Below are 17423 nucleotides of genomic sequence, written 5' to 3'. Positions count from 1 at the left end.
TTTTTTTTTCTTTTACAGAAGGATAAGCGCAAGTTTACGACTTATCATATACTATTTACGAGGATGCCGTCCAACTACACAGAGATCACCTTCACAGAAATTAATAAAAAAATTATATCAATATACCGGAATAAATATATATATATATATTTCTAGTTATGAAAGGGTGATATATTGCTGTTTTTCAACTGCAACGCTTGGAAAGATCTACTGAAGACATTGTTTTACCTACTAAACCTATCTATCAGGACAAGAAATTTGGACCTCCATGATAGAGTATTTATGGAAGCAGTTCAACCTAAACGAAAACCCATGCCATCCAGAAAAAAAAAATTAAAGACTAACCATAACCAAATACGAAAAGCTTTTTCTGATATGATTGTAATGGTAAGAGAAATATCCTAGCGGACAAGTTTATCAAGCGTATATCCAAAGAAACCTTTTGCCATCATATGGGATTGCTTTTACAAGGTCATCCAGTATGTGCTAGTGGTAATGTTTAAAACAACACTATAGAGAACAAATTACAAGAAATTGTGCTCACCAGCATACGATCATTCATGGGATACTTAAAAATTAATAATGTTAAAGGTGTCTAATTTATATAGATGACATTTTAATCTTCAACGGGTTTTTAGGAGTATCCTGGTGAATTTTGGTCGGGCTCTAAAAGTAATTCGGAGCATTATATTTTAAATGCAACTTTATAATAATGTAAATTACGTTCTTACTGAAAATTGAGAATACTCTATCACTTCAAAAACCTAACAAATTCTTATGAAAGGTATCATACAGGGATAAATAAAAAAACTGGGTCTTAAAATAGAATATACGTGGTTGAATGCCTTTAATTTAATCCATAGAATTATTTAATGAAACAAGCACAATTCCCCAGTTCGTCTTAAATAACATTGTACAATTTATATATTGCCCCCCCCCAGTGGTACAGCGGTATGTCTGCGGACTTACAACGCTAGAAACTGGGTTTCGATACCCGTGGCGGGCAGAGCACAGATAGCCTATTGTGTAGCTTTGTGCTTAACTTCAAAAAACAAAAACAAACAAAACAATTTATATACTTCGTTCTCTGAAAGATTCTTGCAAGTCTCTTCCTCGTTTTTAATGTACACAGTGTTTAGTCATTGATCTCTTTACAAAATAAATATATTAGTCATAGACCATAACATTCAAAAAACATAAAACATCGTAAATCCAGTTTTAATTTTCTTGGCACAGACAGGTTCGTCGATATCGATCATTTCTCTGACCTACATTATCGATACAAAAGTTAGTTGTTTAAAGTAACAGGACAATTAAACACATGGGTATAAATTCACCGTAGAAAGATATAGTTTTATTTTATATATTCTATGTATGAAGTGATGATTTTTAATCAGTATGAAAGGCCATAAGACAAGAAGCCCGAACACCTGATTGCTTTCGAAAATGCAAATGCCTTCTAAAGGCCTTTGGGTTTCTTGTTTTATCATTTATCTGTTTTTTTGTGCTCATTCGTGATCTCTTAGCATCATGATTGTGAAACCATTCCTTTTTCACCGAAACGAGTTTTCATTTGCTTGACCGCAGAATTTCATGCATCAGATTTTTTCCTTATGCGCAACATTTTTTATCTATACCAGATGAGTTACTTCCAAAATGTAGGTTGTGTACACTGAATACGTTTGTAATATTCATATGTACGTAGTGAAACATAAATTCTACTTCTAAATTTTTTATATTGTAAAGATAATGAAAACACTGCTTTATTGTTTAATAACGTTGAATGATCAAGCCAACATTTTATAGTGCACATTTGTCTAATATCATTAGTTTAAATAATATTACATATGTGCAAAATGTTTGCTGTTAAGCATAAAGCAACACAATGAGTTATCTGTGCTGTGCCCACCACGGGTATCAAAACTCGGTTTTCAGCGTTATAAGCCTTGAGACTTACCGCTGAGCCACCGGGGGTCATAGGCAAGACTAAGAATTATAAGGCTAGAGACAACCAAGTGCTAACGAGAGGCAGATGACATATAAACATTTTACCTGTTTCGCTTAGAAGATTTATAGTTAAGCACAAAGCTACACAATGGGTTATCTGTGCTCTGCCCATCACGGGTATCGAAACCCGGTTTCTAGCGTTATAAGCCTTAAGACTTACCGCTGAGCCACCGGGGGTCATAAGCAAGACTAAGAATTATAAGGCTAGAGACAACCAAGTGTTAACGAGAGGCAAATGACATATAAACATTTTACCTGTTTCGCTTAGAAGATTTATAGTTAAGCACAAAGCTACACAATGGGTTATCTGTGCTCTGCCCACCACGGGTATCGAAAACCGGTTTCTAGCGTTGTAAGTCCACAGACATACCGCTGTGCCACTGGGGGGGGGCGCTTAGTAAGTTTATTTATTACCTATCTCCCTTTATTTTTTTTCTTACTCGAGACAATACGTTCATTAGTATGACAACCTGGTTTAAAGTACGATTCTTACCAATACATCTTTTTGCTGTGAAAATAAATAAATAGACTTTACCATCTTTAGTTTAAAACTAACTGATGGACCTTGAAGATGCTATATCTTCTTCAGACTAAGTGGTACATTGATAACGTACTAAAAATAACATATGGGGCTCAGCTGTACTACATTTAGTTTCAAAGTATAGAAAAGTGATATCAGAGAAAGTCACAGCATTAGTTAAGATCTTATTACAAGATTATTATTATTATTAATTTTTTCAACGATCAAGAACTCGTAATTTTTAAATGTCTTTAAACAGATCGAACATGTATATCTATATGCTGTAAAAGCTTCGAAAGCACACATTTGTGGTATTTATAGCACACAGCGCAGCACGAAGGGGCACATAGGTGAATTCTAAGAATGTATAATAATATGTCAACAACCACATTATCCAGTGAAATTCGACAGACATAGAAGTGGTTGAAACACCATATTATCAAATTGCACGAGCAACAACTTTTATGGTTGAACTAGATTAAGGTGTTGAAGTGTAATTTTTATACATTTTTATGAAGTCGTAGGTTAGAAGTCCACAGTTAACCAAGTGAACACAGGTTTGATCGGCACACAATATAGAAACATGGCTCTGATAGTGAAGCAATATCTTACAGCGTGCTAAAAACGAAACGATAAAATACACCAGATAATTGTAAGTTCACGAAAACGCAAACATTACTTTTTATTATACATACAGGGTATTTACAAAAATTCTTCTCTTGGTTCATTAGTTAGTTTTGACTTCGACTTTACACATAACTAAAAGTAACTTATACAGTTGTTTACATAAGCTGGACCAAAATACTATACAGTCAACTGGAACAAAACTAAACGCACGAACCACGACAAGACAAGCACTACAATAATAATAAAAACTGACGTAGAACAAATTCATAGGTTCAATAAACCAATAAAGAAAAATACCTGCAACAATACCGATTTACAATAGCACGCTTGAAATATTGCATTTAGCTAACTGTACGTCTAAAAACAATTTATCTAAAGATTTAATGCACCTTTGTATTCCCATGAGATTGCAGAACTAATAACCAGTGAAGGAAATAGGGTTAAAAAAGCTTATGTGACACTCTTACATGGCTAGAAGCAACCGGAGATTAATTGTAGAACGCAGGTTATAAAGCGTTTACAAGATACTCCCAGGAACATCAAAAATTTAGAAACATACATGAATTTAGATATATATTAGAATCAAAATTACAAGTGGGTAGATTCTAGATAATGATATTCTGTATATCAAATGTTTCTCACCTTTCACTTCAACTAATTTCGAATCACTTTTAAGTTAAATTAAATTCTTAACTAAGTTTTAATGCACATCTCTTTTTATTGGTAATAATGGGACGCGAACCACCGAACCTCAGCTTCAAAGTTTGGCACGTTAACCACTAGGCAGCCCTCGGCTCTTAAACTTTTGTAAAGTGCTAGGCTCCACCACTTCTAACGGCAACTCAATAGTTCCTATTGCAAAAGGCGCAGTTTGGTGTAAGACTTCGTGTCCAAGGCACACCACTCCTCCCCACATGCTTTCCATAATCAATCTAGTGTACGAGGACGACTGTTTTCCACCGCACGTTCCAACAGTCCAATTAAACAGAAATCCATTGCCACTGCGTCTTGCGACTAGAATTTTTTCGTTTAGACTAGCATGAATGCCACTTTCATTTTCCGCTGCTTGAGGTACGGAACGGTTGAACGGGAGGTAAGACTGGAAGCTTTATTTTGGTAAACCCACACTGGTTGGTCTCGTTTCCAGACAGAGATTCTTCTTGATTATTTTGTGTACCGTTGCTTGGGGCACATGGACGACATATGTATCTGACCGTTGTGTTCGTGGATTCTCAACTGTTGTGAGACATTGAACTTTGCTTACTATGGCTGGGATACGACTTGTTGAAGGCCCTGATGCCCCAACTTAAATTCATGTTCCTTGGTTTTTCAATGCCATAAATACAAGGGATATTCCCGTTTTAGAAATGTAAATCCCCGACCTGAATACTTTTATAATCTGAGCGTATGAATTTTTGTATCGGAAAGGTTGTTTCATACCATTCCCAAAAGCGATCAATTTTCGGTGGCTTCAAATTACCTTCGAACGCTAAACAATTTCAAAATGTAGTTCTGACACACGTCATTGCACCACGACTTTATATCGACTGTGGTTGTCACGTGTCTTGTTGATTTGTATATTCAAAATCGTTCTAATATAACCTACTAATTCAAAAGGTCTATTACTATTAAAATAACTTATAACCTGGAGTATTAAAAATAATTCCCATTAACAATGTTTACTAAATTTAACCAAATTTCAGTAATTCTCTTTATATCATAGTCTTTCATTTCAATTAGGGCTATGAACTCATCCATTTTGTTCCTAATAATCATAGCATTATAATAATAGTGAGTACGCATACTCTAATTTGCTATACTTATCTTTAAAACTATTATTAATCTTGTTATGCTCTATATCTCCTTGAATCTTTAACTATCCTATCAATTAGTTTAATTCCAATTTCCACTACGCAAGTTTAGCCTTTGAAACTATATTTAATGATTTAGAACTTCCAAATCCATCGTGCTACATGCACTAAACTTTATCATCTGACATGCAAACTAAGGTCCTAGTTTTTCTATGCTTCTCGTTGAAAATAACTTTATCAGTATATTTAATGAGAGATTCACTCACTATGCAAAGCTCTTGATCATCTCCTTCGTTATTGCAAGCAGTGAGAGTTTCAAACCTTTTAGAGACTGGCACCTGAATGCTAACCGAACCTGCATTTATAGCCTTAATTACTGTTCACCCTTGTAAACCAAGCACTTTTATTCTTACCATCTCCAAAGCAACCTTTACCCTATCTCTTCTCATTTCCTCTCTCGCTACCTTGATTAAAGATTTACCACTCTTTATTCTCTATTATACTAATTTACACACCGAATAATTACATATTTATATTAAAAAACCTAATTGAAATTAAGCTATTTCACTGTTTATAGATTAAGTTGTAGCTAAATCTGTCACAAAATCCCCTATTAACTAATACGCTTACTATTAATCACTAGTACCACAGCTATGATGTGCATCATATCTCTAGTTACACGTAACTAAATACTAATTTAAATAACTCACAATGCATTAAATTCTTAGCATCAAACCAACAACAACAGAAACAATACTTATTATTTTTATTTATCTACCACTCGCAATAACTCTTTATTTCAATCTAATGTTTAATACCTTTAGACTAGTATCCTATAACCCAGTACTAGTACTACTACCTAAAAATAACAGTAAGTTAGTATCAAGTTGTAACCTTAGACTTAGTTGTATCTACAGTAAAAAAAACCCTAAAAGTGTCCAGTTCTAATTAGTCTAACTAAAATATACTTAAATAACTGCTCTAAACTTTAATAACACCAAAATAATACTTATCTTATTCAGAAAACTTTATAATTTACAAATATTTCTCTTTTTTCTGACTTAGAACTCAAAAATATTCCGTTCGTTACTCCCAACATCACTCTCTATAAGTAATCCGTAATTAAAAACAAAACAAAACAAATACAAACAACAACAATAACAAAACAGCAACAACAACAAAACAACAACAACTGGCAAATGTTCTTTAATTATAATAAATTCAAGGAATTGCATTGTTATAGATTAAAGGTTTGTTTTGTTTTGATTTATTTTGAACTTCGCGCAAAGCTATTCGAGGGCTATCTACGCTAGCCATCCCTGATTTAGAGCTGATTTAGCAGTGATAGACTAGAGACAGCTAGTCAACACCGCTCACCGCCAACTCTAGGGCTACTCTTTTATCAACGAAAAGTGGGATTGACTGACACATAATAACGCCCCCACGGCTGAAAGGGCGAACGTATTCGGTGAAGGGGATTCGAACCCACGACTCGCAAATTGCGAGTCGAGTACCCTAAGCACCATGCCATGTCAGGCCTAGGTTAAAGGATCTTGGTGTTTAGGTTGACTAGCATTTTAGGTCGTCCAAGCAGTGTGCTGTTGCTAGTGGTAGAGAAAATTGGATTTTGGATTGTATTTACAGAGATATCAAATATAAATCTAAAGAGATTATCATTTCGCTGTATATGTCACTAGTTAGGCCTCATTTGAAGTATTGTTTTCAGTCTTGATCTCCTTTTCTTAAGAAGAACATTGAATTGTTGGAAAAGATTCAAAGGAGGACTACTAGGATAATACCTGAGAAGGAAATGTCGTCTTACAAGGATTAATATCCCTAAAATAGTTTTATCTTGAGAAAAGAAGAGTTAGAGGGGATCTTATTCAGGTGTTTAAAATTATCAAGATTATTTTTAGTATTGATACATCATATTTTTTCGTATTTAATGGTGGAAATGGTAAGACAAGAGAACACGAATATAAATTTTGGCAGGGTAAGTCATATTCAGCTTACAGTTTTATCTTTTTAACAGGGTGGTTGGCCTTTGAAAGGAGTTGCCTTCAGAGGTGATGGATGCAGTAAATTAAATGAGATTTAAGAAAAGGCTTGATGAGTATTTAAATGATCAGGGTGGATTGGTTTAAGTTTTTTTTCTTGAGTGAACAGGACAGTCTTGATGGGTGAACAGACAAATTACAATTTTTATATAGATACAAGAATCTGAATAAGCTAATCTAAATTTTAGTGTTCAAACATACTTTAATAAAACTCAAATACAGTAATTAAAATATATAAGTTTAAACCCTTTACAAAAATCTAACACCAACTGTAGGAATAATAAAATTAAGAAGTAATTTGCAGAAGTTCCTAAAACATAATAATTTGAAAATCACTTTAATGCACAAAATCAAGAAATAAGGCACTTTATAAAACTAAATATATTTATAATTAAATCTTACTTAATCGTTTACACAAATAAAAGCTTTAGTCAGTAATACAGCAAACAAAACTCTCAATAGTGAAACAAAAATGATGCGCAATCAAAAATAATGGAAACAAACTTGTATATAACTTAAAACACTTCATGAAAAATAAGTACGGACTCATAGGAAACAAAGAGCATAAAAGCAGTAGTTTAACACAACACAAACTGCAAACACGATATGGTCACAGTACTAAAAAATATATAAAAACTCAGTTATTAAAAAGCTTAAGGAATTCAAACTTATACTGGACACAAATGTTCAAACTAAGAAAACTACAATAACAGCGCTAATGAAACTGACAGTTGTACACAACGTTCAAATTATAAAGATAAAAGGATATAAGATTATCAGGAATTCCTTTAAGATTCATGAAGTGTAAGGCGAATAACATGAAATAAGGTTTTCCCAATGGAAATCATGAAATCAATTAGAGTGATAAACGGAGCAAAAGTGAGTTCATAAAATACAAGGCCTAACTCAGAACCAAACAGCTCTGAAGTTTGACATTTTAAGCATTATAACAAATATAGCAGTGACATCATCAAAATGCAATTACGTAAATAGGTCAGAAAGTAATCACATGTAATCCATATTCAATAATTACCAGCCAGGAACGTCATAATAAATCAAACAGAAAACGCATTAGTTACAGAGGTAGGAAAAAACAGAAAATACAAAAAAGGAAGTGAATTCATTTGTTTGCTTGGTCTAAATCAGTAAGAGAAGGCTTTCTGTTGTAGCTGTCAATCCTTTTCCATCCTGTAAGACCTGTTCCATGCATTACTTAGATTCAATTTGATTCTAGCTAGCTCCTCTTGGGTGGTTCATGGTTTGATAGTCAGCCGTAGATTTCCTTCTACACACTAGTTCCAGAAATGAACCCCCTTTTCTCAGCAATTTGGTACAGACCTCAGTCGAGTTGATAGTCTGCATTAGGCTATGGTGATACCATCATTGATCTGTATTGAGAATAGTATTCTATAATGGTTTGGTAACTCTACCCTTGATTAGAAGATCAGAGCTAGAGTAAGAGATGGGACAGAAAAGGCAGTATAAGTTAGTTTCAACTTCTCAGCTTTGTTTTCTGTTGTTTAGATTAATGTTTACTGGTACATGGGGCTTTGGTCTGTGCTGATAACAGAGCGTGTGTTTTCTTTGGTTTGCAAGCATTGTATTGTGATCAAACAATGGGTGAGACCATTTATCCATTCAGTGTTGTTGTTATTCCTGACACTTGGCTAGATCAAAGTCACAGTCACTGGCTCAGTAAATATTGTATTGACTAGCACCGATAATGATGGCTCAAGACAAGCTAGTACTGCAGGTTCCAATGGCTCATAGCTGGACGTATAGGTAACCAACTCATAGTAACTTTCATGGGCAAGACTTGGACTCAGAATATTGTCCATTGCAATATAAAAATAAGAAAGGAACAAGGGATTGGTGAAAAAATGAAGGCACTATGACTAATTGGTGAGTCTAAATGAGACACTGACTACTGATCATAATGAGCTTGACAGCCATAACAGTTTCATCAACTTTTCCGAGCTGGTGCCTCAAAAATATAAACAATCGAACCATAAATCTTCTAGGTTAAGTGGAAACAACTCATACCTTAAGCAAGATAAAAAATATAATCCTCCACAGATGATGGATTGCAAATAACAATGATCTAATTTGTGAATTCTTGGAACAGATATTCATGCTGTTTACGAATCAGTAAAATTACATGTTATAAATCTCAGTAGTAATCTCATGACCCTTACTTAATACATACAAGTGGCCAACATATATTTTTGCTTACTGTTCACAGCGAGGTTGTAACACCTTACCTAAACTTATCAATGTAACTAATAATAACATCATAGAAGTGCAGTAGGATAGCAACACAGATATGTAGTTGTAGTGAGTTCACCTTTTCGTTTACTGAGTATGACAGCACAAAAACATGTTCGAAACGGATAATAGAGAGCTACGGGTAATAAAAACACTGAAACGCTGTTTGCCATAATTTATGTCTATATGTTAGCTACACTGAAATTTAGAATTAGAAGTACTACAGTAAGATTAAATAATCACATGAAATAGATTTTTCTCTCTCTGTACTTACTAGACTTACTATTGAACATACATTTTTGCATTAGAATACCAACATTTAACGTGTAAATAGAAGAGTTGATCATATAATATAATTGAAAGCAAGTTTAAAAGTTTCTTACTCAGCAGCATCATGCTAGATAAAATCCAAAAAACTGAGGAGACTACATAAGAAGCTTTCCTAAGCATGTCACCTATGGAACATGAGGAAGTACTTATTGACAAGCTAGTGGAGAGGGCTGTTGAGCAAACCCATTTGTGATTGAGGCATTTTTTGTGGAAATACGGTTTGAGAGTTGCTATGACTTGTTCTACCTCTAAACACCAAAAGCTCAAAAAAGATAATGACTAAAGGTTCTTTGACAAAGATGCCACAAGGTGCTGTGATGCAGTTACCATGGTTTAAATGAGGAACAGGAATTCTCAGATCCAGTCCCCATGGCTTCACTACCACTTAAGCAATTATCTAGAACGTGAGGAATGAAAGTCTTCTTTTAATTGTGACTTGCCAGTTCACTGGATTTGGGATTTTGTTTATATCCTTTCATGAGATGGACATATTGAACAGAAATTCTATTCCTGCCAAGTCCACAACAAAGCTTCAGGATCAGTAGCAAGTAACTAATGAACCTGAGTTGGTTCTAACCATCAGCTTGAGTAGGAGCGACAGTTAGCTTATCCCCAGAAGTATGATGACTGGTCCGGATAACCTTGACATTGGCACCACATGATATATGCCAGGAATGATACACGGATGTGAGGTTGAGTTCCTACAAAACATTGGAGCAGCTAGGACCATGAAATCAGTAAATATAACCTTCATTTTGGCAAACGGTGATAAGCTAGGTTTGAGTGAGAAAGTACATCTTCTACTGTTTCTTGATATTATCACTCAGGAATCAGTCTATATTTTCATAAAATAATACGATTCTCAGTGAAACTAATGTGTGGCTTTCCACCCACAGTAGATATCTGCAGAGTACACAGGCTTATGTGGAGTGGCTCTCTTCTGTAATAGTTAACAAATGAATTTATATTAGTAGATGGAGAAAATTGCAATGTTCATGCCTGTTTCTGAGCTCATGATGTAGCTTAATCAGTTTTGTGTTTAATTTTGTGTAGTTTTAGTTGATGTTAGTAGGTAGATTTAATGAATATAATGTTTAAGTTTACGCTGTATTTTAACTCATAGTTTAGTTTATTCTGGTTATGTTAACTTATATTTTGTTTTAACTTGACTGTGGTGATTTCTGTGTTTTATACCTGATTCTATTTATTTTGAAGTTTTGTTTGTTTGTTTGTAATTAAACACAATGGGCTATATGTGCTCTGCCCACCACGCGTATCGAAACCCGGATTCTAGCTTTGTAAGTAAAAACGGAGTTAGAATTTTCAACATGAACAGCAATTTATGCACATGTATGATAGGTGTGAAACCTCTGGGATACACGTATAGTTATCTCTAATTCTGAACTAATATCAAGGAGGAAGACAGACAATAAACAGCGTCCACTACCACAAGGAGTTTGTTTGGCTCTTTGAAACATGAAGTAGGATTGATTGTTTTGTTCTATTATTTTTATAATGCACTCAGAGCTGAAACTGTAGAGCGTGTGTAGTGACATTACACCTCGAAACCCAAACCCTGTGTTTTCCAACCTTACTTTCAACTACTTATCTTGCATTTCATTCAGTTTTGCTATATGTTCAATTTGTGCTATTATAGTTTACTACCACTTGACTGCTTACATGTAAGTTCATGGTATTTAGTGTGTCATCTACGGAGGTGATTAATGGAAATTGTGACAACATTAGCTAGACTATTAACGCTAATTTTCCAAACTTGAGTCTAATAAGGCCACGAGATAAGAAAGAGAGAGAAATATAACTGTTCCAAAATGACAATATTTTACCTTTCAATAACTAGCATTGAATGTATATTCATTCAGGTACTTGCAAAAATATGTTTTTAAAATTCATGCAGATAGGTGCTTTATACTTAGCTAATGTCTTTATGAACAGGATATAAGTAGTTGTAAACTTATCTTAATCTTCACTAAAGGAAAATGTTACATACCACAGTGATCATTCAAGAGAGCTTATTTAAACAAGTTTCTGTATCATCTCTCCTTGAGGTGTAGATCATACCTAAGTAATGGACGGTACATATGTTTATGCAAGTTGATATGATCTGGGAATTAATACTCTCCCCTTGAATATAAGGACGATTATTACTGAGGTAACTAATCTAGGATTGTTGGATAACAAACTAAGATTTTCGTCTGACTGAAAGTATGGTACAGATAAAGTCCTCAAGTCTTTTGTAGGATGAAGTTGTGTCAAAGTCTTTCTTATTTCCAGCAGCTACCAAAAAACGAAAGGCTTACCAGCTTGTTTATTGCGACTTCTTAAGTGTTGAATAAAGGCATGTCAGAGCCTGTTCGTGTAGAAATACAAATTTTATTTTTATGTCTGTTTTATTCTTATTGCTCTGTATCATTTGGTTTATTTGTCTGTTTGTTTACTCAGTTTTATCTGGGATTATCACAGCTGCCACTGCTCTATGGACTTCAAACATCAAATCTTCTCATGATATCCTGTGTGCCTGCAGCTGCCACAAAATTATGCTGCGGTAAGGTGACCTAGATAAAGAAACCAAGTTTGGTTTGTAACCACTAAATCTCCAGTGCAATGAGAAGGCAGATGGTTACCTATGACATTTTTTTTCCATCTTCAGTTTGACTCAATAGGTAATATGTCTGTTTTCTGGATAAAAATTATATCTGAGATGCGGGATGTATGTGCACCACACCTTCCTGGCAGTCACTGTGCATGACTGCTTGTAACACTAGCGACTGAACTGAAATGGCAATATAAATAGCCACGCCCCTCTTGTTGTTTTACCGCTGACAGCTTTGGTTATTATCTACTCTCAATTTTGTCAAGAATTTGGTAGTCGACCTGGTGGTGCACTTTGGGGTTTACAGAGAGTAGGAGTAATTCTTAAATTCATTATGGGTTGGCAGCCATTTTTTAAACCACATAGATAGCAAATATAATTTCCACAGTCACTCTTAATGAGTGTCTACCCTTGGTTAGGTCAAAAGAAGTATATTCCACTTATATTGTTATCAGTTTACCATTGGTTTGGGAGCCAGATGATAAATTTTTGGAGTGCTTGCCAACCTGTGGAAGAGCACTACATGACCAAGAGAGGATTCATATATGCTAACCTGGTATTCTTCACTGTTTATATGGCCTTCTCTTCATTAGTATGCATAACCAGCTGCTAAGAATGAACACAGTTGGTTCTCTCTAAGCGAGAAATAAAGGGAAATGAAGTGGAAAAGGAGGAGGGAGAGAAAGCACAATCATACCTGTAGAAACCAAATCCTGGTCACGGCACCAAAGTCATTCTGTGTAATTTACTTTCTGGTATTCAAGACATAAATGGGACACACAATTGAAAGCTAGGAATTTGCAACCAGTCAAGTGAATGCAAAGTTTGACCAACAGATAAAGAGCTGTGAGAATGAAGAAAGACGTCTGTAACAGTGAACTAATGACTTGTAATATGTTCAAAAAAGAAACAAAAAAGTGACAAAAGAAAAAAATACATCCACAATTTTTGATTTCACAAGGAACATATTAAAAGTTTGTTTCGAGACACAAAATATTTCTACTCTGGGTCAAGTGGTGAGCTTTATCTTTGACTTTAACTTACCTACATGTATTTACACAGAAAATAGAAAAACTACTTACATATATTGGACGAAGGACTTTCGCAGTCAATGAAACAAAACTAAAAAAGAAAATTAAGACAAAATAAAATTAAATACAAACTAACACAGAACAATGCACATAACAAACATATATAGAAGAAACACAAGGAACAAAAAATGTTTCACAATAAAACAGTTAAAACCTTGCACCTGGTTAATACCACCTTATCATCAAACTAAGTAAGGGTTTAAAACAACGCCCTCTATACTACGAGAATGTTAAACCGATGGGTACAGAAAGTACACGTTTATGAAGTCTGTTTATGCAGGCAAATTTTAACAGAGATACAGTCTAATATAAAAAGAATTAACTAGAGTCTAAAATCTTAAAAACACAGGTTAGGAACAATTAAAAGCAGGCTTTTAGAGACAACTGAAGTCTGGTAAAATGTAATGATTTAGACATTAAAATAATAGCAGTGTAAGTCCTGATACTTTGGATATAACACATTGTTTATAAAATACATTTACAATAACAGGTAACATATAGTATATATAAAGTATTAACACCGACAGACAGTATATAACGTCTTTACTTTCACCAGGAATATATATATATATATACTAGCTAGAGTACCCGTTCTCTGGACGGAAGTTATGTAAATTCGTGATTAATGACAAATTATCTTAGAACATGAAAAGTTGCTTCCATTATATATAATTGTAAAAAACACAAAAACAGCCATAAAAATGGTAAAACAAAAAATGTGAAACCGCAGAATTACAGGTATCTCAGCATGGACCCAACAAAACTTTATGCGAAATTTAGTGAAGATCCATTAACAGGAGGCGAAGTAGTAACAAAATACACCCATACAAACCGCAAAACGCAAAATACAAAATCTGTATGTATCTCCCCATGGATCCAGTGAACCTTCATACCAAATTTGGTGAAGATCCATTTACAGAGGGCGAAGTAGTGGTAAAAAACGTGAAACCGTAAAAACGCTCATAAAAACAGTAAAACGCAAAACTGAAAATTTGTATGTACCCCCGCATGAACCTAATGAACCTCCATACCAATTTTGGTGAAGATCCATCCACACTCTGAGAATTAGTTACATGGACATACAACACACAGTACTATTATATTTATATAGATGCACACGTTGAATTTATATATAACATTTTTACACGAACCGCCAGCCTGTACTGTATAGTCTTTACATTGTTGATAACCTATGAAGAATGTTGTACAGTGATAGATATATTCAGATATGTACATTTACTGATGTCAAATTTCGATTACTTTGATAAAATCAAACATTTAAAACCAAACACACACACAGAAGAAAAAACCCTGGAAACTAGGAATATATTATGATTCTATGATTTATACATAATTAATGTGCCAATTAAACTAGGAAAACGAATATCTACACCAGAAACAAATTAGTCCAAAATAACGCAATCTACTTGTATTAGGGCAAAAAGAAAAAAAATTAATGATATGTTGTTGTTCAGTTTGTCTTTCTGGACATTAAACACTTAAAGGGGAGAATGTACAGCTTATCGCTGCAAACTGTAATTTCCCAGGTTGAGGCACGAAGCTAAACTGCTCAGACTTAAAAAAAAACTCTTCTGAAACATGTTTAATATAGACCACATTGTATATTTTCAACTGTGGTACAACAGTGTTTTATAGTGAAACGTATTCAGTGCCCAAAAATTAACAATAATATTTCATTTTGGTACGTTGACATTTTGCTCCCTAGCGGCTCAAAAGTATTTGAAGGCTTGCAATGCTAATAACCAGGTTTCGATACCCGTGGTGGGCAGAGCACAGATAGCCCATTGTGTAGCTTTGTGCTTAACTTCAAACAAACAAATTGTTGTCATTTTGTTTCGTTAAACTAAATATATTTTGACTCTTTTTTTTTCTTTATCCACTAGTGTGACCACGTAGATATACAACATTTGTATAGGTACAAGCCAAAGCAACTGCTTGCATGTATCTATTTATATACATAAACTTGATAATAGAAATCATTTTTACTGGTGACATCTTCAAACAAAACGAAATTGGGAAAACAAACCAAATTAACTTACTCACCGTGCTCTACAAGGAAAATCTACCATTAAAACGTATAATAAATCTTATTTTTCAGATATCATTAAACATTTTGATAAATGTATAATACATTTATTACGTATATCCACTTGCTTTCGTGCCAGCTGGCAATATTCCAATCCCATCACGGAAATTTTCTTTCTTTTGCTACTGAACTTATGCCATATGTTCGCCTGTTAAATATCTGAAAAACAGTCTTGAACAAAGAGAGCTTAGATATAACTGGAGGTATCCTTGTATCAAAGGCACTCTTCCATGTATTTATACACACACGTTTGCTGCAAATGTGGAAAAACAACCTCTGAACAAGGACAAATTCAAATGAGAAGTCTCCTACTGCTGATCTGCACTCGATAAGTGTCTAAATGTGTCACAACAACCCGACTGAATACGTACACCCAATAAATGTGGCCAGTAGGTACTTTACACGAAAGTATCTAAGATTCTACAAAATAGTCATAAGAAATTCAGTTTATCTGAAATACTGACGTTTCAAATTTTGAGAAACGGCAGAGTAGAAATAATAGTGTTAGCTACAGCAGTAAATAAGAACATCTGTACCCGCTGTAAATCAATGAGACCCCTAGTGAGATATGAAGTAAGGCTTAAAGTAAATATTTCTTTTACAAAAATTCGTAAGCTGTTGCAAGTGTTTTGTATTTATGAACAAGTAGTCATATCTGTTTGGAAATAACAAGGATAAAAAAGTAATTTCTCACACCAAAACATTATCAATGTTTTAATTCAAGTCATCACTGTGAGAAAAAGCTCGTTACGAGTCCACCTGGACCGAAACGTTGTCAGGATTTTCTTAGAGGTGTACGCTTCTGTTCGCAGTATATTGCTCAAAATATGTGTACATGTATATGTGTATATACTCACACACACACACGCGCGCGTAAAACTGCACATGTTATGACGAGAACTGTGTTGACGAGTTGAACTAACTATTAACTCAAGTTTCGAAAATGAGTTGAATACTATCTACTCATTACGTAATTGTAATTTTTGTGTATGTCATAATTATATGTATGTAAATCTGTTTTTTGTAATAACCATTTTACATCTTATTATATTTAAGTGACGCCTGGCATGGCCCGGTGGTTAGAGCACTCCACTTGCAATTTGAGGGTCGTTGGTTCGAATCCTCGTTACCGAACATGCTCGCCCTTTCAGCTGTGAGGGCGTTATAAGGTGATGGTCAATCCCACTAATCATTGGTAACGGAATGGCCCCAGAGTTGGCGGGGGTGATGTTAGCTCGCTATCACTGCTAAATTAAGGACAGCTAGCGCAGATAGCCCTCATGTAGCTTTGCGCAAAATTCAAAACAAATCAAACCAGTTTAAGTACTGTATCGAACTGGTTAGGAGTATGTAGGTGTATATAAACAACAACGGCCTTCTAAAGCAAATTTAGATCCCCAGCGCAAATTACAATATACATTTTTTATCCTAGCCAAAACATGATTTTATAGTTTTACTTTTGCCTTGTCAGTACGGACCTCTGGTTGTTTAGTACGTTTGAATACTTTATGGTTGTGCTAAGGATACTGGTTTTACTGTCAAACTGCAAGTAGATGTGGTGGTTCGTAGAATTAAAGTTTATAATGATGCCTTTATTGGCGAAACCATGGTCGTGAATAAATGATGCATTTGTGAAATGTACTGTTGTTTTATTTTCCTCAATTCTGTAATTATGGAGTTTCACCAAGTAGCGATGGTTTCAAGTATCAATTATATAAAGTTTATTTGTAGTTCAAACGGGGTTTCTTTCAAAGTTCCGAACCCCCTGGCGATGCCCCTAAATACTAATTCAATTGCTGATGAATTAGAATTCAAATTTGGCTTGTTTATCAAGAAACTCAATCCAAAGTCCAAAACAAAAGTTCTGGAGTGACTTTATCATCTGGAAAATACTAATGTAAGGGAGTTAATAAATATTATAATAGACTGTCTGTCTGTCTGTTTTTAATTATGCACAAAGCTACACAAGGGCTATCTGTGCTCTGCCCACCACGGGT

The 17423-nt window shown here is 34.5% G+C and overlaps 1 protein-coding gene across 1 annotated transcript in view; it reads right to left on the bottom strand.

Moving 5' to 3' along the window:
- The window catches only part of LOC106475314 (zinc finger MIZ domain-containing protein 1-like), a 216688-nt gene that overhangs the window by 190984 nt on the left and 8281 nt on the right, over positions 1–17423 (bottom strand). Inside the window, exon 2 of the mRNA XM_022380546.1 lies at positions 13311–13350. The gene's annotated coding sequence lies outside the window, so the exon portion shown is untranslated. The remainder of the gene's footprint in view (positions 1–13310; positions 13351–17423) is intronic.

The sequence above is a fragment of the Limulus polyphemus genome, unplaced genomic scaffold (assembly GCF_000517525.1).
Source record: "Limulus polyphemus unplaced genomic scaffold, Limulus_polyphemus-2.1.2 Scaffold146, whole genome shotgun sequence".
Taxonomy (NCBI): domain Eukaryota; kingdom Metazoa; phylum Arthropoda; class Merostomata; order Xiphosura; family Limulidae; genus Limulus; species Limulus polyphemus.
The sequence above is the reverse complement of the archived record's forward strand: the minus strand, read 5'-3'. Positions and strand labels throughout refer to the sequence as shown.